Here is a 23,043-nt window from a genome sequence, read left to right on the forward strand (position 1 = left end):
GAGCTGGGTGTTATCAGTACGCTGATGACACCCAGATCTACTTCTCCATGTCAACTTCTTCAGGAGCTTGCATATCCTCCCTAAATGCCTGCCTGGAAGCAGTAATGGGCTGGATGAGGGAGAATAAACTGAAGCTGAATCCAGATAAGGCGGAGGTACTTATTGTGCGGGGTCAGAACTCCAGAGACTATTATGATCTCCCTGTTCTGGATGGGGTCACACTTCACCAAAAGGAACAGGTTCGCAGTCTGGGAGTACTTCTGGATCCACACCTCTCCTTGGTTTTTCAGGTTGAGGCGGTGGCCAGAGGTGCTTTCTATCAGCTTCGGCTGATACGCCAGCTGCGTCCGTTTCTCGAGATCAGTGACCTCAAAACAGTGGTACATTTGTTGGTAACCTCCAGGCTTGACTTCTGTAATGCGCTTTAAGTGGGGCTGCCTTTGTACATAGTCCGGAAACTTTGGTAGGTTCAGAATGCGGCAGCCAGGTTGGTCTCTGGGTCATCTCGGAGAGACCACATTACTCTTTTGCTGATGGAGTTACACTGGCTGCCAATTAGTTCCTGGGCAAAATACAAAGTGCTAGTTATAACTTATAAAGCCCTAAATGGCTTAGGTCATGGGTATTTAAGAGAGCGTCTTCTTCGCTACGAACCCCACCACCCATTGAGGTCATCTGAGGAGGTCCATCTCCAGTTACCGCCAACTCGTTTGGTGTTCACACAGAGATGGGCCTTCTCGGCTGCTGCCCTGAGATTGTGGAATGTGCTCCCTGTTGAGTTATGATCCTTCCCATCTCTGGCTATTTTTTTAAAAAAATTGAAAACGCTTTTGTTTACCCAAGCTTTCTGAGGTTTTTAGTTAAAAAATACTGTTTGTTTATTTTATGGTTTTTCAATTATTGTATTGTTTTAACCTTTAAATGTGTTATATGTTCAACTGTTTTAAGTTTTTATGTGTTTTAATTGTTGTTTGCCGCCCAGAGACGCAAGTTTGGGTGGGGTATAAATCTAATAAATAAATAATACAACTGCACTGAATTTGATCCAAATCAGTTAAGTGGCCTGCAAGTTAGCCCACTTGCACCTAAAATATTCACGCATCTGCCATCTTGAATTGGGGTTGATGACATCATTTATAATGCCTTTGAACTGCAACTACAGCTGTAGCAAATTTGGTTCAAATTGTTTAGGTGGTTCATAAGTTAGCCCAGTTATGCCACAAACATTCATGTGTCTGCCATCTTGAATTGGAGTGGATGATATCATTACAAACAATTAATTAATCCCCTGCTAAATAATCTGAAGGGAAAAACCGGGGATTTCCTCGTAAAGTATTTATTAGCTGATGAAGACTCAGTAATTTCTAGAATAGTTGCCAAGTACTGTTATGTGGTTTTTAAAATAAGAGTCTCAAAGTTATGAGTGTATTTTAAAATTGACATTTTTAGATATATGTATATGTTTATTTTATGGATATTATGCTATTTTATGTCATTTACCATTGTATATCTTTCTTTTGGTCACTGACTGTAAATAAAGTAATCTAATCTGAATCATTACAAACTACACCATTGAGGTGGCCCTATGGCTCACTCACTACAACTACACTAAATTTGGTTCAAATCGGTTAGATGGTCCACAAGTTAGCCCACTTGCACCTCAAACGTTCACATGTACACCATCTTGAATCGGGGTGGTTGACATCATCACAAAGTACACCACTGAGGTATTCCTATGTGTCCCTACAGCTGTAACACATTGGTTTCAAATCATTTAGGCGGTTCACAAGTTAGCCCACTTGTGCCTCAAACATTTACACGTCCACCATTCAAGATGGTATCAACTTGAACCAGATATTCTCTAGTTTCGAAAAATGACTTCTCAGAGGGCATGTAACCAAAACAACATTCAATAAGTTGTTCTGGTAAGAACTAATCTCAGGGGCATAGCAAGGTTGGAGTGGGCCCAGAGACAATATTTTAAAATGCCCCCCGCCTCACTGAACATCATCCTAAATTATTTTTTAAAGGTTTTGTAAATTGTGGATGATGCAAGTCATTGAATGGTACTAGAGAAAGACATGCTGTTCTGGTAGCTCCAGGTCTTAACACTCTCATCAATTTTGGAGGATGAATACAACTGAAGGAAGCCCGGGTGTGTGCACAGCTGGGGGAGTCAGTCATGTGACCTGCCTCTGGGTGGCCCCCAAAGGCAGTGGGCCCCCAGACAACTGTCTCCCCTTGCCCTATTATAGTTATGCTCCTGACTAATCTGTCTACTTCCCTTTCACTATAATCTTAATTTATAATTACCTTTTTCACAAGTTAACCCACTTCAGCCTTTAACGTTCATACGTCCTCCATCTTGAATTGGGGTGGATGACATAATCACAAATTACACCGTTGTCCAAATGGGTTCCTACTTGCGCCTCAAACATTCATGTGTCCCCCATCTTCAGCTGGGGTGGATGACAAACTATGATGTTTCCCTTTGTGTCACTCACTACAACGGCACCAAATTTGGTCTAAATCGGTTAGGCAGTCCACTAGTTAGTGCACCTGCACCTCAAATGTTCACATGTCTGCCGTCTTGAATCAGGTTGGATGAAATCTTTACAAACTACATCCTTGAATCATCCCTATATGTCCCTACAGCTAAATCAGCCATCTTGAGTGGTCAGCAGGGGGCAGCGGAGGATCCATTGAAGGGCAGGTAAGACCTGCCTTCCTCTTTTTAAAACGCCCGCTCCCCCCACCCCCAACCCCGATGTGTACAAAACGCTTCGTGCACATAAGACAGCTTCTTGTGTTCCTAGCTGAGCACCCTGCCCTAATTTCACAGCTACAGACATTGCTAACTCTCAGATGTAGAGAGAGCAAGATTACTTATTTATAAATGCAAGTATTTATGATATTTCTTGTCAGAGAAAAGTAGTAAGCACAAAATGTCTACCACTTCAAATACAAATAAACAGTATAGTGACCAAGAACTGGTTACAGGTGACCCAAGAGTCTGTGTGGATACAGTGTTGGTATTGGACAAGCCAGTGCTATGTTGAGGTATTTGCTCAGTAGGGTTGCCAGATCCTCACCTGGAAACAGTGGCCCACATAACACACAGCATTCTGGCAATGGTAGAACGGCTGTGAGTCTGCAAGAGCCAGTGTGGTGTAGTGGTTAGATTGTTGGACTAGGACCGGGAAGACTTGAGTTCAAATCCCCATTCAACCATGAAACTCACTGGGTGATGCTGGGCCAGTCACTTATCTCTCTCAGCCCAACCTACCTCACAGGGTTGTTGTGAGGATGAACATAACCATGTACACCACTCTGGGCTCCTTGGAGGAAGAGGGGGATAAGAATGTAAAAACAAATTAATAAATAAGGAGGCTTCAGTGTCCCTGTGCTGAAGGCTTCTTGTGCAGTTGACTGTGTGCACAGGGGGATGGAGGAGTGATTTTCATGTCTGTCATGCAGGCGGCACAATCCTCAGGGACATATTTATACATGTGGAAAGGACTTTTGGAGGAAGGGGAGAGTCATGAAAAATTAAATTGCTCCCTGCGCCCTCCATAACCAGGTCTGCTGATCAAGAAACCTTCAGCACAGGGACCCTTAAGGCTCTTTGCAGACCACGCACACTTCCTCCTATGCTGCAACTGCAGATCATGTGGGCCAATGCCTATGTTGGGAAAGTTTGGCTGAAACGAAACAATGAAAAACACATCTTTTCTTGGCCCGCTCTGATGTGCTGCCGTCAGCAGTGTTATATGGCAGATATGGTGGGATTCCCTACTCTGAACGCTACTGCCCTTGTAGTACACAGGCCATAGAGGATGTGGGTCATGTTTTATTATATGGTAACTTTTACAGGGATTCGCGTGAATCATTAATTTTACCTTTGATTAAGGATTTATCAGGCAGAGGAGATGAAGCATACGTTTTATTTCTTTTATCAGATCACCAAACCCACGTTACTCACAATGTGGCTAAATTTTGTTTAATAGCAATGAATATACACCAACAACTAATGACCGCTGTAGTGGAATAGTTTATCATGCCACTGTGTATTCGTAAAGCTATACTGTTGCTATACTGTATGTGTATGATATTATGTTTTTCTGCTTGCTTCTGTACTGGTCAAAGACCATAATAAAGCTTATCTATCTATCTATCTATCTATCTATCTATCTATCTATCTATCTATCAGATCTTTTTAAAGAGGCTTTTTAATATTTTCTCTGCTGCTTATATCTGTTACATTCTCTAGTTGTTATAGTTCTCGGTTTTTAGCTTTTTATTAATAACTTTTAATTTGAAACTTTTTAAAAAATTGTTAATTTTAAACGTGGTTTTAGCCTGGTTGTTTAACTTCTTTAGCTTTATTAATCTTTTGCGTTACATTGTATCTATTTTATTAATGTTGCGAGCTGCCCTGAGCTGTAGTGTACTGGAGGAGTGGCGTATAAAGATTTTAAATAAATAAAATAAAATAAGCCACTGCATTTCTCGCCTTGTTCCTCCATTGCTCCTCTCAGAACTAGATGGTATCTTTGTCCTGGAGTGGGAGGAGGGCAGTGAAAGGACCGGTGTTGAAATTGAGTAGGTAGTGCAGTAGCTTCTGCCTGACCAGGTATCCCAATGGATTTAAAGATATAGACACCCTCTCTGGGTGAGGTTGAGGTTTTGGCAACACTCCTGCTCAGCTGTGAAGTCACTGGCCTTTCAACAAGTTCCTTTCACAGGAACATAGGAGGCTGCCTTATACTGAGTCATACCATTGGTCCATCAAGCTTAGTATTGGTTAGAGTGCTGGACTAGGACCAGGGAGACCTGAGTTAAAATCCCCATTCAGCCATGAGACTAGCTGGGTGACTCAGGGCCAGTCACTTCTCTCTCAGCCTAACCTACTTCACAGGGTTGTTGTGAGGAGAAACCTAAGTATGTAGTACACCGCTCTGGGCTCCTTGGAGGAAGAGCGGGATATAAATGTAATAATAATAATAATAATACCCAGACTGGCAGCAGCTTTTTCAGGCAGGAGTCTCTCTCAGTCTGTCTTGAAGATGCCAGGAAGGGAACTTGGAACTTTCTGCATGCAAGCATGCAGGTGCTCATCCCAGAGCAGCCTTATCCCCTGAAGGGAATATCTTACAGTGCTCACACGTCTCTCTCTGGCTTTAATCCCTCCTGCATAAAAGAATAATAACGGTGACTTACAGTACCTCATGAAAATGTTGTGAAGGCTAACAAGAGGGCTAATTCAACAAGGTTAGGCACTTAAATTTCTAGACTTGGTTTTTTTTAAAAAGAAAAACCCAACAGCGGAATGTTCTGCAGAGAAGGCACTTACTTAAAGCCCAATCTATCATGCCCCGTAACTTGGGGTTTTATCTTAGTATGTTGTCACCTAGACATCTGAGCTTGCTTTAAAAGACCACAGAGGGCTAGGAAATTAGCATTTTCTTTCACAAAGCTGCTGTAATGACAGATTGCTCTCTCTGTTATTCACCTTTAAATGCAAAGCCCTAATACTCAGAAGACAAAATGGTTTTAGGACTTCAAGTCAGGGAGAGCCCAATCTTTTAAGGTAGGGTGCAGGGAGAAAGCATCCAGCTAGGGCCATCATGAAGTTTGAAAATCAGGTTATTTAGCTGGCCCCATGAGAGGAAAGTTGGTCTTGCCCTGGTTTGTATTTGGATGGGGGACTGCATATGAGCACTGTCTGCTGGAAGATATTCCCTGAGGGGATGGGGCTGAAGCTCAGTGGCAAAGCAACTGCTTGCAAGAAGAAGGTCCCAGGTTCCCTCCTTGGCACCTCCAGATAGGACTGGGACTCACGGTTGTGTTTATCCTCACAACCGGGGTGTAGCTATAATTGTGTGGATGGATTCAAAGAACCTGCCCCCCCCCCAGCTCCTGAGAGGCGCCCAGCTCCACCCCTCCTCATTTTCTTCATAATCTCCCTTACTCTGAGGGGCCACCAGGAGAGGGATGAACACGCCCCCCTCTCCCCTAGCTACAGCCCTGCTCACAACAATCCTGCGAGGTAGGTTAGGCGGATATTCCCACAGCATCCCTGGCAACTCTACCCCCACCCACATCATCGTGCACCTTTTTGCAAGTCTTCCCCTGCTAACTGAGCAAAGAGGCAGCACCTTTTTAAAGTGGCGGTTCTCTTTTTTGGCATGGGGAGAGCCACTGGCCCTACCCATCCCAAGCACAGCATCCCTCCAGTGGGTATTGCTGGCATCTATCTTAGGTTTCTTTTTAAGATTGTGAGCCCTTTGGGGACAGAGAGCCATCTTATTTCTTTATATCTATGTAAACCACTTTGAGAACTTGTATACACATGTATACACATACTAGTATACACATACTAGTCGTATTCGTATTCTTTGAAACCCAAAGAAGCCTGCCAAGTCTCTTTATGAGGGGCAAAACTAGGATGGGTGCACACACCATGAGCAATGATGATTCCCCCTTTCAGATCTGAAAAAAAGCCTGAGAAACTGTTTTCTGATTTCTGATTTTCTGAACTGTTTTCCAAGTCTTTTCTACCTAGATTACGTCCTTTCCCAACTCCTGGCGTTCCTCCAAGCTTTCCATTTCACTGCATGGATATAAAGCTGCAATTGTCTGCTGACTGAATGCTGACCTCACGCAGTGGTCTGGCAATAAATATTCATAATACATAAGCCGAGGCTGGGTGGAAGAGGACTGAGAGACACTCACCCCACCCTCAAGTCTCTTTCTTTGTCCTGTATATATCATGTACCATCTAAATGAGCTGCCAGCACAAGGTCTTGGCATACTTCCGAGTCATTGTAAATGTCACATATATTTGCATAACCCAGTTGGCAGCCTCATAATTGGGTTGTGAGAGGGGGAAAAACATTCTGTTTGAGCTATGTGGCTAGAAATAAAGAAAAAAATAGGAAGTAGATCCCCCTCCTGCCCTTTATTATGATACCCTCTGTATACAGGTCTCATATGCACTTCACCCACAGGATGTTTCATTCTCTTTTGTTCCATCCCAGGGTGCCATGTATCAGTCTAAAACTGACAGTTCCATTGACTGATGGGTCAACTGAGATGAAAACTCACAGGGGTATGTGAGTTCTAAGAATTCCAAGGGATGGAATAATACTGACACTGCCTTTGTTTGAAGAATCGGTGAGGTTTAGCAGCTATAGAGCTGAACTGAGGTTCAAGAGACCCATCTCTGACAAGGGCTTTTCATATAACCTTGGGAAAGTCACTTAATTGTCTTCCATACTGTGCAGTGATCTGTAACTCCAAGGGAGAGGGATGCTTGCCACTGCATAAGAACATAAGAAGAGCCCTGCTGGATCAGGCCCAAGGCCCATCTAGTCCAGCATCCTGTTTCACACAGTGGCCCACCAGATGCCGCTGGAAGCCACAGGCAAGAGTTGAGGGCATGCCCTCTCTCCTGCTGTTGCTCCCCTGCAACTGGTACTCAGAGGCATCCTGCCTTTGAGGCTGGAGGTGGTCTATAGCCCTCCAACTAGTAGCCATTGATAGACCTCTCCTCTATGAAGTTGTCCAAACTCCTCTTAAAACCATCCAGGTTGTTGGCTGTCACCACATCTTGTGGCAGAGAATTTCACAAGTTGATTATGCGTTGTGTGAAAAAGTACCTCCGTTTGCTGGTCCTAAATTTCCTGGCAATCAATTTCATGGGATGACCCCTGGTTCTACTGAGATAAAGCCTAAAGCACACCCATTCTGCTTGTGGCAGTGGAGCTCTCCCTGGCTACTAAGCAGTGTGTAAATGCAGTTGTGATGGCATTCTCATCTTTCCCAGTCCAGAGCACCATTACAACTGCATTTACACACTGCAGAGTAGCCACAGAGCAGCCCCACCACTGCAGACACTGCAAGCGTGGTTTAGGCTTCATTGCTGCAGCGAGTGCAGTTCTCCCTTAGAGCTGTGGATTGCTGCATGGTATGGAAGCCACTGTCTCTCAGCTTCAGGAATCCATCTGCAAAACAAGACTAATAGAAACCTGACTCAGGGTTGGTTTTTCATAAAATAAAATGCTTGTAAATAATTTTGCATGTACATGGAGGTGTGGTTATTATGTGGGGAAGAACCATGTGATCCAGGCAATCTACATCAGTGATTGGTGCTCACATTACCCATGTAGTGTGGAGTTGGACTATGGAGAAATGACTTATGATAGCAGAACAGATTATCATCAGCAACAGATTATGGGGCTTTTCAGCCTGTTCTATGCAGGTTTATTCTGGAGTAAGTCCATTGGCTTACGTTCTGTGGATGTACAAAAGCTTCTTTGCACATGCCTTTTGGGCTTCATTACCCTCTGCACTGTACATACACAGAGATAGACACACATAAAATGCGCGCACACACATACAGAGGGCAATGCAGAGGAGAAGAGACTGCATATGTTTCCCAGCATCAACAAAAAGCAACTGCTGACCTGCTTTTTGTTGATGAGGGATGTGGAGAACAGATGTGTTGCTAAAAATGGCCATGGTTGTATCCCCCTTAGTCTGTGTTTGGAGAGTGCCCCCCACACAGAATGAAAATAAACCCAAGACACAAATGCAAGGCAGTGATTCTGTGTGCTGTTCCTTCTTGGAGAAGTTGCTGCCAGTCTGTATAGACAATACTGAGCTAGATAGGCCAATGGTCTGACTTGGTAGAGGGCAGCTCCCTATGTTCCTGTGTTCCTTTGACTGAGGGCTGTGGCCCTGCATATGCAGGCTTTGAAATGGTTGTAGATTAAAGGTGCTTCCTGTTAGGGCACCAGCTAAAGACCCACACGCATTAGAAGGTCTGCCTAGTAACAAAGGGTCTGATGTGTCTATACCTACAAAGATCAGAATTGTTCAGACAATGTTTTTCCCCGTGACACTATGTATGCGAAAGCTGGACTTTGAAGAAACAAGATAGAAAAAGTATTGACGGTTTTGAATTTTGGTGCTGGAGAAGACTTTGGAGGATACCATGGACAGCCAGGAAAACAAACAAATGGAATGTAGAACAAATCAATCCAGAATTTTCACTCGAGGCACAAATGACCAGGCTCAAACAATCATACTTCGGACACATTATGCAAAGACTCAGCTCCCTTGAGAAGTCCATAATGCTGGGAAAAGTTGAAGGAAAGAGAAGAAGAGGACGACCAGCAGCAAGGTGGATGGACTCGATCATGACAACAGTGAATGCACCACTGAGAGACTTTCAAGGCCAAGTTGTAGACAGATCATCCTGGAGAGAATCTATCTATATGGTCACTAAGAGTTGCTGCTAACTTGACTGCACTTAATCAATCAATCAAGGATATTTATATACTGCTCTTCAGTATATATTTATACTGAATTATAAAAGATATTTATATATGCTGCACTTCAGGTGGCAACGGTAACCCCCTCCTGTATTCTGCCAAAGAAAACCACTTGGCTCTTTGGTCACCAGGAGTTGACACCGACTCAACAGCACAACTTTACTTTACTTTACTTCAACCAAAGTCCTCAAAGCGGTTCATGTAGAAAAATAAATAATACATAAATAAGATGGTTCCCTGTCCCCAAAGGGCTCACAACCTAAAAAGAAACATAAGGCAGAAACCAGCAACAGCCACTGGAGGGATGCTGTGCTGGGTTTGGATAGGGCCAGTTGAACTCCCCTACTAAATATAAGAGAATCACCACTTTAAAAGGTGTCTCTTTGCTCAGCAGTGCTCATATGTAGTCACCCACCCAAATGCAAACCAAAGAGGGCTTAGCTTAGCACAGCAGTGGCAACGCGAATCAGCTGAGAGACTCACACCACTGCTGTGCTTGATACTCTCTTTGAAAAAGTGCTGCCCAGTGGCCCCCATGTCATTGCATGACCTCTTGAGCACATTCCCTCTGGCTGTTGGGAAAGATGGGGGAGAAGGAGCTGCTGCCACTGAATGACTCAGCAGAAGATGTCCTTCCTTCCAGACTCTGTCCCCCTTGGAACAAGGGAATGAATGATGGAAAAAAGACAGTCCACTTCATTTCCGGCTGGGAAATAAACTCATTAGGGTCGTGCGGGCCCTTCCGGGTCCTGGCCCCTGCATGTGATGTCACACACAGGGGGCGTGGCTGGTATGCACAAGGGGCCACCAGGGAGAGGGGTGAACACAAGGCCCCTCTCCCCTAGCTATGTGCCTGGTAGGAGGAGATGTAGCCAGAACGTTTGGAGAGGCATGGAGGCTGAAAGCAATGCAGGGTTTTACCCCAGGGGCCCCAATAACCGGGCACAGACATTGTCCATCACAACCTTTGTGGGCAAGCACACACATACTTGGAAACTTATCATTTTAGGACATCACTCCCAGTCCGTTTCTCACTTCCTAACCCTTTTCATTCTAATTTGCCTTAAAATCAAACTGCAAGGTGGTGCTGCTCCCTTTCTGTGCTGCATATACGAGCCAATGTGACAGAATCAGGACAGAACTAACAGAGGCACTTGAGAATAAAGCCTCCTCCAGGAAAGAGCTGAGAAGGCACAAAATAATATATCCCATCTTGCTACAAGTGAAGCTGTTCACCTGGCTTCCAGGGAAATTCTTTTCCCCCCACTTGCAGCCCTGATGCTGAGACAGCAGTCCTTATTGTTTGAGTCCTGTAGGTCTTTGTGGCATATACATTTCCCCAGCTGTCTTGATTCTGGCTCGAGGGAGGGAAAGGGAAGATAAAGATAAAGTAAAGAAGAAGACATCGAGGCTATTCACACGATGGGGCGAAATCGGGCTAGCAGAGGCTAGCCTGATTTCGCCCCATCGTGTGAGCCACCAGGCTCGGCTGCGAGCCTGGTGGTTCCTAGGCAGGTAACCCACCTCCCCGTTCCGAGGGTCTCCCCAGTATGCCCTGTACGCTCGCGTTGGGCATATTGGAGCTTCCGAGGGCCATGTGCTTCCGGGGGCCGTGTCCGTGGAGCTTCCGGGGGCTGTGTCCGGGGGCCCTGAGCTCCCCAGCCCCTGCCAGCTCCGTCACGGAGCTGGCAATCATGTGGGCAGCCGATCCAGCCGCCCAGGGCTCCCTCCCCACTCACCCTTCTAACCCGGGTCTCACTGATCATGAGACTCGGCTCATTATCATTTGGATATCATGTGGACATCAGCATTTAGCTACCAATGATCAGGGCAGCACAGGCCCATTTTACAGATTATGCAGAGAGGCCCAAGCCCTAAAGCCTCTTCCCGTGATCTGTGAGAAGGGCTAGAGGGTAGTCTGCGGGGAAGGCGGGTTAAACTTACCTTCCCCACAGACAAGCAGTACTGCCTCCTTGGACAGGTAGATCGCCCACCCAGACGTACACTGGCTCCTGCCGATAGCTATGGGGGTCAGTGTGCTATCATGCCACTCTGCATCACCCCACCCCCTGGAGCTCCAATAATGCACCGTGCAAGTGTGTGGTGCATTACTGGGATTCCCCCTCTTGAGTCTGCCAGCACCAGCTGCAAGCAGCTGCAGCTGACACACAGTTGCCAAAACGGGGTTAGGAGAGCACTCGTGGTTCACATCCCTGCCGTTCACATGCGCGTTCACACATGGTTCACATCTCCGCAGTTCACATCCCCACAGTTCACCCTGCGGTTCACATGTGTGTGCAAAACCAGGCTGGGATTCCTTAGCCCAGTTTTGCATGCATGTATGAATAGCCTACTATTCAGGGGTTTGGCGGGGGGTTGAAAGTCCACTTACAGTGGACAAAGCAAATCAGAAGTCCCGTCTCCATCACTTCAGTCACCCTCTTGCCCGGGGCCTTCACACTTAAGGGTGTTTGCCTATGACTGCTGGCATGGCTGTGATCAGCAGGTTGGGGCTCCCAGGTCTTCTGATCACAGAAACCGGCGCAATCAAGCTTATGGCTTTTGCCGTTTCAGGCAAACTCCTGTAACCGTGAAGAGCACAGGTTGGAGGGGGAGCGATGTGCCAGGGGTGGGACTTCTGATCCACTTTGCCCACTTTAAGCATGTACAAAGGACTTTTGAAAAAAGACCTGAACAGGGCTCAAGACTTCGGGCACTTCCAGACAGGGCCCAGCATCCAGACTGGTGCAGCAAATGTGGAGCACATGCTACAGGGGAGGGGCCGTTCTTGTTGCTCTCCCCTTTGCTCCAGAGCTCATTGTGCCCCCTACAATATGACCCAGGTGGTTGTGCAGGAACATATTTTGGGGAGTCACAGTCAGCTTCAAAAGGAAGGGGAAATCAACAAAAATCGCCTCTCCGCCTCTCGACTAACTTTGGTCGTTTGGGGGTTGGTCAGGGTGTTTAGTCCAGGATCGTCACACTGGGTTCACTTGCTCTTTACAGCAGGGTTCAGATGACATCAACAATAGTTCTCCAAGCAGTTTACACAGAAGGAATAATAATAAATAAACAAGAATGTTACCCAACCCAAAAGGGCTCACAACCTAAAAGGAAACACAAGGTAGACAGGATGTTAGATAATAAATGTGCAAGTCTGAATTTCATGCTGACTGAAATAAAAGCGAGTGATTGAGAAGCCTGCATATTCATCTCTTTGAAGATTTTTTTAAAAAAGGTTGGGTAAATTATCAACATCATTCACACTGTTTCAGTTCTGGTGCTTTACAGGTTTTATAACGAGTTAATTGACAGGTTAGCACATCTGCAGTATAAAGGGTGTTTTTAATAGCAGCCCAGCTGAGAGATCCTGAGGTTTGTGACATACAGAAAACATTCCCATGACACCTCTTTGTCTTTCAAGAAATTATTGAGGCTGTTCTCACAAGCAGCCTAGCCCAGGATAGGGCTGAATGTGCAGAGAACCAGGATCTGTGCAGATCCTGGCGCTCCCGCCCAGCCTCCCGCCCCGCTCCAAAGCCCGGCTCTTAACCAAGGTGCTCCCTTAACCCAGCTGCCAGGCCCATGTGTCTCCTCGGCTCCACTGAGCCCAGGAGACACAGAGATAGGTGCCTAGAATGCCTGTCTGATGGGGAAATCCCCCAAGGCACCACTCTCGTTATGCCATGCCTTGTGGGATATGCAGAGGCCGGGAAAATGAGCCCTAGCCTCTGTTGCTCCGCACTGCTCCTGGCAGTGCAGGTCGTGGGTGTGCGACTTGTGTGCTGAGAGACTCAGGACCAATCATCTGGGGGAAGGTAGGTTGAACACTTCCTTCCTTTCCCTCACCCCCTGCCCACCCACTCGCACCATCATGTGAATGGCCCCAATATTTCTTCCAGGGGCAAGGGAAAAATTCTGGTATATTAGATTCATATTGTGAAATCCTCACCATAAACATGTGTATGGAATAGCTTTCTCTTCTTTGCTCTTCTCTGTGTACCCACATTTATTGCTTGACACTTTGCAACATCCAGATTGGATTACTGCAATGCGCTCCACTTGGGGCTGCCCTTGAAAGTGGTTCCGAAGCTTCAGCTGGTCCATAATGCTGCTGCAAGGATGCTCGTGGGCACTAGTAGTTTCTTGAGTATTACACCCATCCTGCAGCAGCTTCATTGGCTGCCAGTTTTCTTCCAGGCTAGATTCAAAGTGCTAGTTCTGACCTTTAAAGCCCTACACAGCTTGGGTCCAGGACATCTGTTGGACTGCATTAGCCCATATGAATCTGCCAGGGCCCTTTGCTCATCATCTCAAGCCCTGCTCGTAGCCCCACCAATGACTGAGATTCGATTGGTGGGGACAAGAGACAGGGCCTTTTCAGTTGTGGCCACTCAGCTCTGGAATGCCATATCAGAAGAACCTCACCATGCTCCCTTCCTTAGGGTTTTTTAAAAATAAGATCTTAAAACCCACTTGTTCAGAGAGGCTTTTTAATGTGTTTTACTATAGCCCAGTGGGCTTTTAATTTTAATTTTAATTTTCTGTTTCAATTGTTCTTATCCTACAATTGTTTTATTTGTTTTACAGTATTATGTTAAATTTTATATTACTTTTATTGTTGTATTGTTGTGAGCCGCCCTGAGCAGAATAACAACAACAACAACATGCTTCTAGGGCTAAGCAGTCATTTTTGTGCCTTTTCTTAGGTGTTTTGGTAGATTGCCATGCACATATAGCTGAGAGGTGAGTAGGGATTGGTGTTGGGGGCTGTTGATGTTGCAAATACACTGGCTGACATACCACAGAAGGGAACCCTGATCAGCACTGCTGATGGGGCTGTAGCGGCTGGTGTCTGAGGATGATTGGTAGTCATGGGAAGGTAAATATCCATGTTGCTATTGCCAATATTCTCATGGAAGAACCTTTAGTAAGATTCAAAGGAACCTAAGGGTTTCTAGGAATGTAACTTGAAAACCATCATGCTGGAGATATAGGGAGCCATGTCATATATTACATTGGTTTCCAATTTGTGGGTCATGGTTACTCACAATCAAATCTAAGGTAACCTAGTTGAAAGCTGGTATAGTCTTAGTTGGCCAACTCTGACTGAAGCAGGGTCTGTCCTGGTTTGCACTTGAATGGGAGACTACATGTGAGCACTGTAAGTTATTCCCCTTAGGGGATGGGGCCACTCTGGGAAGAGCATCTGCATACTTGGAAGGTTCCAAGTTCCCTCCCTGGCATTTCCAAGATAGGGCTGAGAGAGACTCCTGCCTTTAACTTCGTAGAAGCTGCTGCCAGTCTGTGTAGGCAAAACTGAGCTAGATGGGCCAATGGTCTGACTTGGTATAAGTCAGTTTCCTATGTTCCTATGCTATCCCGATTCCTTGGAGGGGTTCCCTCCCAATTCCCCCTCCCCCAACATTTTCACATTATCAAACCATGAAAAGCTCCAGGATTGCTTTCAATAGTAACTTGGAGAGTGAAGCCAGTTCTTGGAGACTCCAGCCCAATCCTGGAAGGTGGGGGGCAATCCCCATGTAGTATCGTAACTAAGGGGCTGAGCTGAAAATCAGGACTTCCCTGCTTTGAACTTTACCCCTCCCATGAACTCATTAGTTGACCTTAGGCCAGCTACTCCCTCTCAACCTCCTCCACAGAGGGATGATAATACTTACTTACCTTACGGGGTCCTTGTAAGAATCAAGAAAATTAAGTCGTTTACACAACCACTGGGTCTGCAGCCGGGTTTGGGGAAGGCTGGGGAAAAGGCGGGAGCCTACCTGCCTTCCCACACACAACTGGAGCCTGAAAGGGCTCCAGCATCTGTGAGCTCAGATGAGCGGCATGGCAGTGAGCAGTGCAGTGAGGGAGAGCAGGAGGAAGGAAACCAGGCTGCAAAGAATCCCACCATGCATGGTGCATTGGGAAAGTTCCTGCTGCCAGGCTGCTCCTTCCCTCTGACTTTATGGCATGTTGACTGCTAGCAGGGGCGTAACTATAATAGGGCAAGGGGAGACAGTTGTTTGGGGGCCCACTGCCTTGGGCCCCCCCCCCAGGCAAGTCACATGACTGACTCCCCCAGCTGCACACCCACCTGGGCTTCCTTCAGTTGTATTCATCCTCTGAAACTGATGTGAGTGTTAAGACCTGGAGCTACCAGAACAGCATGTCTTTCTCTAGTACCATTAAATGACTTGCATCGTCCACAATTTACAAAACCTTTTTTAAAAGCACCTCATTTAAGATTTCTTTACTTTATGAGCTGAGCTTCAGTGAGGGGTGGCCCCATTTTAAAATCTTGTCTCTGGGCTCACTCCAACCTTGCTACGCCCCTGATTGATGGCAGCATCAGAGAAGCTGCCGGATGCCCACATGACCTAGGAATGAGGTAGGAGGTATGTGCTCATCCTCCTACCTTATTTTTAGCCCAGGTTTGAAAGCAGAGCTACCTGGGGGTGGAGCGCTGGGATCAAGATCAGGAGCGGTCCCGGCACAGCACACGACCAGCCTTACCTGGGGTAACCCTCTCCTACCCTTTTAGGACTGGTTGTGTGAACGACCTCAATATATACGAAGTGCTTTGCATGCTCAAAACTATACAAATGATATGTATTATTATTCCACCACAACCACACAGGATACGATTTAGAATTGTGACCAGGGCCTTTTCAAGGGATGGAAGGGGGCAATTGTGAGTGTTTTGAGTGACATATTGAGGTCTGTTTTTCTGGGGAGAGCTGGTCTACCGATTGGGGTTGGTGGATAGACTAGCCTTCCACTCCGGACTTGGAGGGCTGGTCTGCCCACCAAACCCAATTGGTAGAACAACTCTACCAGAAAAACAGGCCTCAAAATGGCTCTTGAAACACTCAAAATGTTTTGAGTCGAACAGGGCTGTTTCCATTTGAACTCGAAATAGGCCCTTTATTTTAAGGGTGTTTCGTTTCTAACTTGAAACACTCAAAACAGCCAATGTCAAGCTTGAAACCATTTGCACATCTCTACATTCCACTGTGAGCATAACATCGTGCAGTATGTCAGCCAGAGAGAAGAAAGGGGAGGGCTCAAATGAACATCCCGTCCCTGGGCCTCTCAGAATCTTAAAAAGGTCTTGACTGGGATTCTTTCTGTTCTTTAGGATTAAAAATGAGTCCTGAGTCCAGAAAGTGTAAAGGCCCCTCTTCTGTTGCATATGGTTATTCTCCTTGCCTCGAGAGGTTGGATTCCTCCCCAGACATGAGCAGGGTCGGCACGTCCAGTAGGCAGACCTAGGCATTCACTTAGGGCACCAGTTCTCTAGGGGTGTGTAACACTGCCAGTTATTCTTTTCCTCCCTCTTGTACTGCACCAGTTAAGTACTGCACAGTAGTATACGAATATAATAGGTAATGCTGCTCTCTGCTCCCCAAAGGGCCTGCACATTCTGCACCCAAATACACAGTCTCCTTTGTTCATTGCACCCCAGCCTCCAATAAACAGCTAGTCTCATAAGTGGCACTCCTTCTCCTGAATACGAATTACTTGCCTCAGTATTTATTTCCCTAAAGAAACTGTTTCAGACTAGATTTCCCAATTAGAAGCAGGATTTTTTCTTCTCTGAAGTGTTAGAGTTTTGCCCCCATAAAAGATCAGGAACTCTCTCTCATTTTCATCTGAGCTAGTTATTCGTTGGTCATCTGTGTGGACAGGTCATTTGACCTCACAAATGAGCAGCCTACATGATTCAGGTTAAAGCTGGGGTTCTCTACTTCTTGGCTGGGGATGGGTGGGGGTGGGCACCAAATTCAAACTTTGCCTAGGATGCCAAAAACTCTAGAGCCAGCCCTGGTGACTCTGCTAACTGAGCAAAGAGGTACCTTTTTAAAATGGCAATTCTCTTTATTTAGCAGGGGGAGAGCAACTGGCCCTCTCCATCCCCAACACAGCATCCCTCCAATGGCTGTTGCTGGTGTCTGTCTTATGTTTATTTTTTAGACTGTGAGTCCTTTGGGGATAGGGAGCCATTTTATTTTATTTATATCTGTGTAAACCGCTTTGGGAATTTTTGTTGAAAAGCGGTATATAAATATTTGTTGTATTTGTATCCGTACATTTGCATTCGTATATGAGCATGTCCAATTGCATTTCATTATTCTTGTTTTCTGCAGAGGTACAAGTGCAGAGATTCATCAAATCCCAGCTGGCACACCTAACACTCCATGGCTTAATAAAAGGTACTAAACCTGTAGAATGAACTGGTTTATATACAGAGCTAAAAGAAGTGAAGAATGTAACACTTCTCAAGATTTCTTTGCTAATGGTGAAAACTTTCCAAGTACTGCCTTAAAATATACATCAGATAAGTAGCCCTTTATTAATTTACAGCTCAGTGTTTATTCACTTTGGAATCAAAAAGAAGCCTTGAATTTCAATGGTGCAAGCTGAAAAAGGCAGTGGGAAGAATGTTCCCACTGGATCATTCGTTTTAAGAGGCTAAAGAGTATTCCTTGTGCACAGAGAACTATTTTAGCTCCTCTTGGGCAGGATGGGAAAGGGCTTGGGTTATGAATTTTAATGGCAGAGACAGAGTTGGACGATATAGCTGGTACTTAGGCTATGAAATTTCACTTATGAATGTTCCAGACTTAAATGTTAAAGCGTCTTCAAACTGTTTCTCTCTCTCCCCACAAGTGTTATAGCACTCCTTCCTGAGTTTGTGATACATTACCACGAAGGGGTGGTTCAAACGATACCGGTCCCAGTGCACACAAAGAAGGAGGGGACACATTGAGAGCATGCCCATTGGGATCTCTTCCACTGACATCCCCATGCCCTCCCGGGACATCCCTTTATGGTGTGTGGGGGCTGTTCATCCAAAGACAGATCCCTCTTGTGACTGGAAGGCCAACAAAGTGTGCTCTCGGGGATGCTGTATGCAGAGGCATTTGATGTATCATCTGTCAGTGTGGCTGGGAGTGATGGGAATTGTAGTCCAACAATATCTGGGGACCCAAGATTGCAACGTCCAATCTACTAAATGAAGCTATTTCATAACTATTCGCCACTGGAAAAAGGGGCGAGGGGCATAGTTCAGAGAAAGAGTGTCTGTTTTGGATGCACAAAGTCCCAGGTTCAATCCCTAGCATCTCCAGGCAGGGCTGAGGAATACCTATTTGACACCCTGGAGAACTGCTGCCAGTTAGTGTAGACAATATGGAGGTGGATGGAGCTGGACTTGATATAATGCAGCTTCCTGTGTAATTTTCACATAGAAAGCAAAGGTACGTATTTCCCCCGGAGTATCTTTCCCCCACTCCTAAGCTTTCTCCGAAATAAATTGAATGATGTGGGCGCAATGCATCATTCACTCCTTGCTTTGACCCTGTTGCCCCCATTTTGTTGTTGTTAACAGCATGGATCCCGGAAAGGAGAGCTGGTCTTGTGGTAGCAAACATGAGTTGTCCCCTTTGCTAAGCAGAGTCTGCCCTGGTTGCATATGAATGGGAGACTTGATGTGTGAGCACTGTAAGATCTTCCCCTCAGGGGATGGAGCTGCTCTGGACAGCACATCAGAAGTTCCCTCCCTGGCTTCTCCAAGATAGGGCTGAGAGAGATTCCTGCCTGCAACCTTGGAGAAGCTGCTGCTAGTCTGTGTAGACAATACTGAGCTAGATGGACCAATGGTCTGACTCAGTATATGGCAGCTTCCTATGTTCCTAAAGACAGACGCATAGAGAGAACTATACCTCCATCTCACACTTGTGCAGAGGCAGCCCTTTCATGGGGCAAGGTGAGGCAGTTACCCCAGGTTGCCGATTATTGGGATGCCAGCAGGATTAGCAAGCTGCCCCCTGCTATCACCATGGGAGCAGCTCTTTGGGACCAGACTGACCCTTGCAAACTTTGCAAGGAGTGCCTCTCCTCGCCCTCTTTGCAGAGCTTGGAAAGAAAGAAAGAAAAGAAAAAGAGTAGTGCTGTATCCTATCGAGTCACCTTTTGTGTTTTGTTGTTTAGACGTTTGTCCCAGTGGGGATCCTGTAGAGGGGGTGGTGGAGGAAAAGGAGGAAAAATGGAGTTGCTTCTGAATAAAGCCTTAGTGAAACCAACATAATATCTTTTGCTGTTTACAGGGGAACCTCTAAAACCAGGTTGCAGACAAGTTGCTGCCCTATCAATATGCTTTTGGAGCATGCTGGGACTAGCTTCAGATGATCTGATGGGAATGAAGAGGGTGGGGAAACACTATAGGCCCAGGGAACTCTTCCAAATATCTGCAACCAGTGCCCTCATTTTTCATGAATATTCTGCGGATGAAGTCAGCAGGAGATAAGAGATGCGATGGCATCTTGCAGCTTATGAAAAGCATCTCTGAAACTGAACAGCCTGCTGCACACGAATCCACATGGAGGAAGATGTGTTTCATGATATATTAATTCAGGGTTTTGATTCAAATTATCAGCAGTCAGCACTGCAAGCCATTAGTTCAGCCAGCCTGCTCTGCTACCAATTTCGTAGGTAGGAGGAAAGGGGCACCTGCTGTAAAATAAGTAGCATGGAGCAGCAGTGTGTAATCACACAAGAGCACAAATACTGGGCTGCAGAACAGGCACAAAGCACGGAGCATGAGCCTCAGCCCTCACACACGGATAGACATTTCAGAGTTGATGGGCTGATTTGTATGCCAAGGAGCTTCGATCAGATTCAGAAGCAAACACAGCCAGCTAAGCTATAGGGATGGAATGCACACACACTCACACACACACCCCGCCACATATAAACAGAGAGTCATAAAGGTAGTCCAGACCGATCAGCAATGGGTGGCTTAGTCAAATCAGATCAAACCCTTGCCAGACTGGCATCATGTCTCATCTGTTATGTATCATGCTGGTGCATAAACCGATTAGTCTGAGTAGAAGTTTTTAATACATTTTAAAAACCCTGGGAAACCATAATCAGCAAGAAAAAGTTCCAGTGTGATTTCCAAAGATTTGACAGTAGCTAGCTCTAACCCTGTTCAGACCGAACACTGGACATTGTGTATAGGTGTCTGTACACATGTATATGTTTTTGTGTGCATAACTGTGCATGCATTCATTTTATAAGTGAATCTGGGTATGGGCCGCCTGAAATGCAGAGTTCAGAGAGGAAATGCAAACTGTACATGCATTGAACATCATATGTAAGTATGATTCACTGTATGTGAATCAAGTATGGGGGCTTTACCACAAGCAGCACATCACACATGGCTAATGACAGGGACTGGACTTTCAGGTCAAGGGTTTGATATATGTTGATTATAACTGGGTGTCCTTTCCTAGACACACTTAGCCTCAGTGATCAGTCCTGCTGAGGCTGAGCCCACAGATAGTCCACGAACATAGGGACATAGGAAACTGCCATATACTGAGTCAGACCATTGGTCTTCAGTATTGTCTTCACAGACTGGCAGTGGCTTCTCCAAGATTGCAGGCAGGAATCTCTCTCAGCCCTATCTTGGAGTAGCCAGAGAGGGAAATTGAAACTTTCTGCTCTTTCCAGAGCAGCTTCATCCCCCGAGGGGAATATCTTGCAGTGCTCACACATCAAGTCTCCCATTCATATGCAACCAGGGCAGACCCTGCTTAGCTAAGGGGACAAGTCATGCTTGCTACCACAAGACCAGCTCTCCTCTCAATGAGCCAGCCTCAAGTTCCGGCCATTGTTCTTAAGTAGTTTTTATTGGTTTTAAATGGCTCTGAACTGCTTTAAATTTGTTTTTACATTGTTTTAAGCAGTTTGTTTTAAATAGTGTTTGTTCTTATTTTTTTACTTGTTGTGCACCACCCAGAACTCTTGGAAGGGGTGGTATAGAAATGTAATAAATAATAATAAATAACCCACAAGGACTCTCACCATCCAAGCAGGCAGGGATTTTTGACAAGGTCTACATCCCAAGAGATGGTACACCGGTGGCAGACTGGACGTACGCCCTTGGTTTTATATGTAAACAAATGGAAAAATAATTAGTTTTACACTGATTACAGTGGAGACCTGCCTCATTTTCTGATGCCCATAACTTGGGTGTTTTTCAACCGAGTAACATGACATTATCAGACCTTGTTCTACTCCCTGAAGGCATCATACCTGCCAAATTTCAGGTCATAGCTGAAACCCATTTTATGGGTTACTAAAAAGATGCACAATAGTATAAGAATTCCATTGATTTCAATTATACATCTAGCAGCTTTTGTGCTACATGTGCACTTCTGTGTTTCTCATCCTATTAGCATGATCAGATTAAGGCATCATTTCTAGAAAATTTGAGAGACATAGGGCAAAGGTTTCTCATATTACTGGGAATCAGAAAGGTGCGCAACTAGAACAAGCTTTTTGATTACTGGAATGGTAAAGGCTCAGCAACTTATCTGCTGCTTCTAACTTCTGTGCTTCCTATGCAATTGGTGTGAAATTTTTAGGCATTCTGCAACTCTTATAAAGGATCAGATCTTCCAAATTTCAAACATGAAGGATACAGGTTTCCCATTTTATAGACAATGTAAAAAAGACACACAGGTAGTGCAAGCTTTGCATTGACTTCAAACCCACAGAGGCCATTAGGCAGAATGCGTGTGGAGAAGGAGGAGGAGCAAGTGTGATTGTTTGAGTTAGGCTGGTAGAGATTGAACTGTTCTGCTTTAAGGCAGGTCAAAAGAAGAGTTCCTCTGCTATACCCTCATCAGAGGCGTAACTAGGGAAAACGGCGCCCGGGGCAAGCACTGAAATTGCGCCCCCCCGCCGCGCCCCCCCGCCGCCCCAACATACATCTGACTGACACACATGTTTTTTCCTCACAACAACCCTGTGAAGTTTGCTTGTATCTCAAATAGCGAGAGAGATAGAAATTGAGAGAGGAAGGAAGAGAGAAAGAAAGAAAAAGGAAGGAAGGAAGGAAGGAAGGAAGGAAGGAAGGAAGTCAGACAAGAAAAAAGAGAGGGGGCAGAAAGAGAGGGAGGGAGGGAGGGAGGAAGAGATTGAGAAAGAAAGAAGGAAAGAAAGAGAGAGGAATGAAGGGAGAGAGAGAAATTGAGAGAGGAAGGAAGAAAGTCAGACAAGAAAAAAGAGAGGGAGGAAGGGAGGGAGAAAGGTGCCATCACTTTTATTTCATTCAGACTATTAGTCGATTTATTGTCTAGCTTTTAATAAATTAAAGCAAAAGAACCAAAACACTTTTTAGCCCTTGAGGCAACCCTACCAGTGTGAACACTTAAAATCCTTTTGCTAGTACAGAACCAAGTATCTTTCTGGTTAACACAATCTAGTTTTAAATTCTGAATCTTGCATCTGATAAAGTAATCTCTAGTCACAACAATATGTTAAGCTTTTAAAGTACCAAAGGAGGGAACCTGTTGCAAGTTTAAATCAAGATTTAAAATCAAGATAATTTTAAGTCAGTAATTTGATTGGGGGTGGGAGGGAAAAATACTGATTTACATCATTTCCCATTTTGTAAATTATAAATTTTCTAACAATAAGCGCATACTAATTGTTTATTATAACAACCAAAACATATTAGTTTGCAGTTAAAGGGCTTGCACTACTTACTAATACAACATATACCTCTGATAATACTCTGTGCCTTTTGCAGTACATCACTATCTTAGAGAAAAGGGAGCAACTGTGAAATTAATGAATTTCTGTTCTTCTCTCCATACACATGGAAGCACACTAAGCAAGAATACAC

The 23,043-nt window shown here is 45.3% G+C and overlaps 2 long non-coding RNA genes across 2 annotated transcripts in view; one reads left to right on the top strand and one right to left on the bottom strand.

Annotated features, from left to right (window-relative positions):
• Positions 1-17,568, top strand: part of LOC128349022 (uncharacterized) — a 30,007-nt gene extending 12,439 nt beyond the window's left edge. The window contains exons 2-3 of the long non-coding RNA XR_008318500.1: positions 2,656-2,713; positions 17,492-17,568. This is a non-coding gene — a long non-coding RNA (uncharacterized LOC128349022). The remainder of the gene's footprint in view (positions 1-2,655; positions 2,714-17,491) is intronic.
• The window catches only part of LOC128349021 (uncharacterized), an 81,813-nt gene that overhangs the window by 30,439 nt on the left and 28,331 nt on the right, over positions 1-23,043 (bottom strand). The gene's annotated exons all lie outside the window — the stretch shown is intronic.

Source organism: Hemicordylus capensis, chromosome 3, assembly GCF_027244095.1.
Source record: "Hemicordylus capensis ecotype Gifberg chromosome 3, rHemCap1.1.pri, whole genome shotgun sequence".
NCBI classification, from domain to species: Eukaryota; Metazoa; Chordata; class Lepidosauria; order Squamata; family Cordylidae; genus Hemicordylus; species Hemicordylus capensis.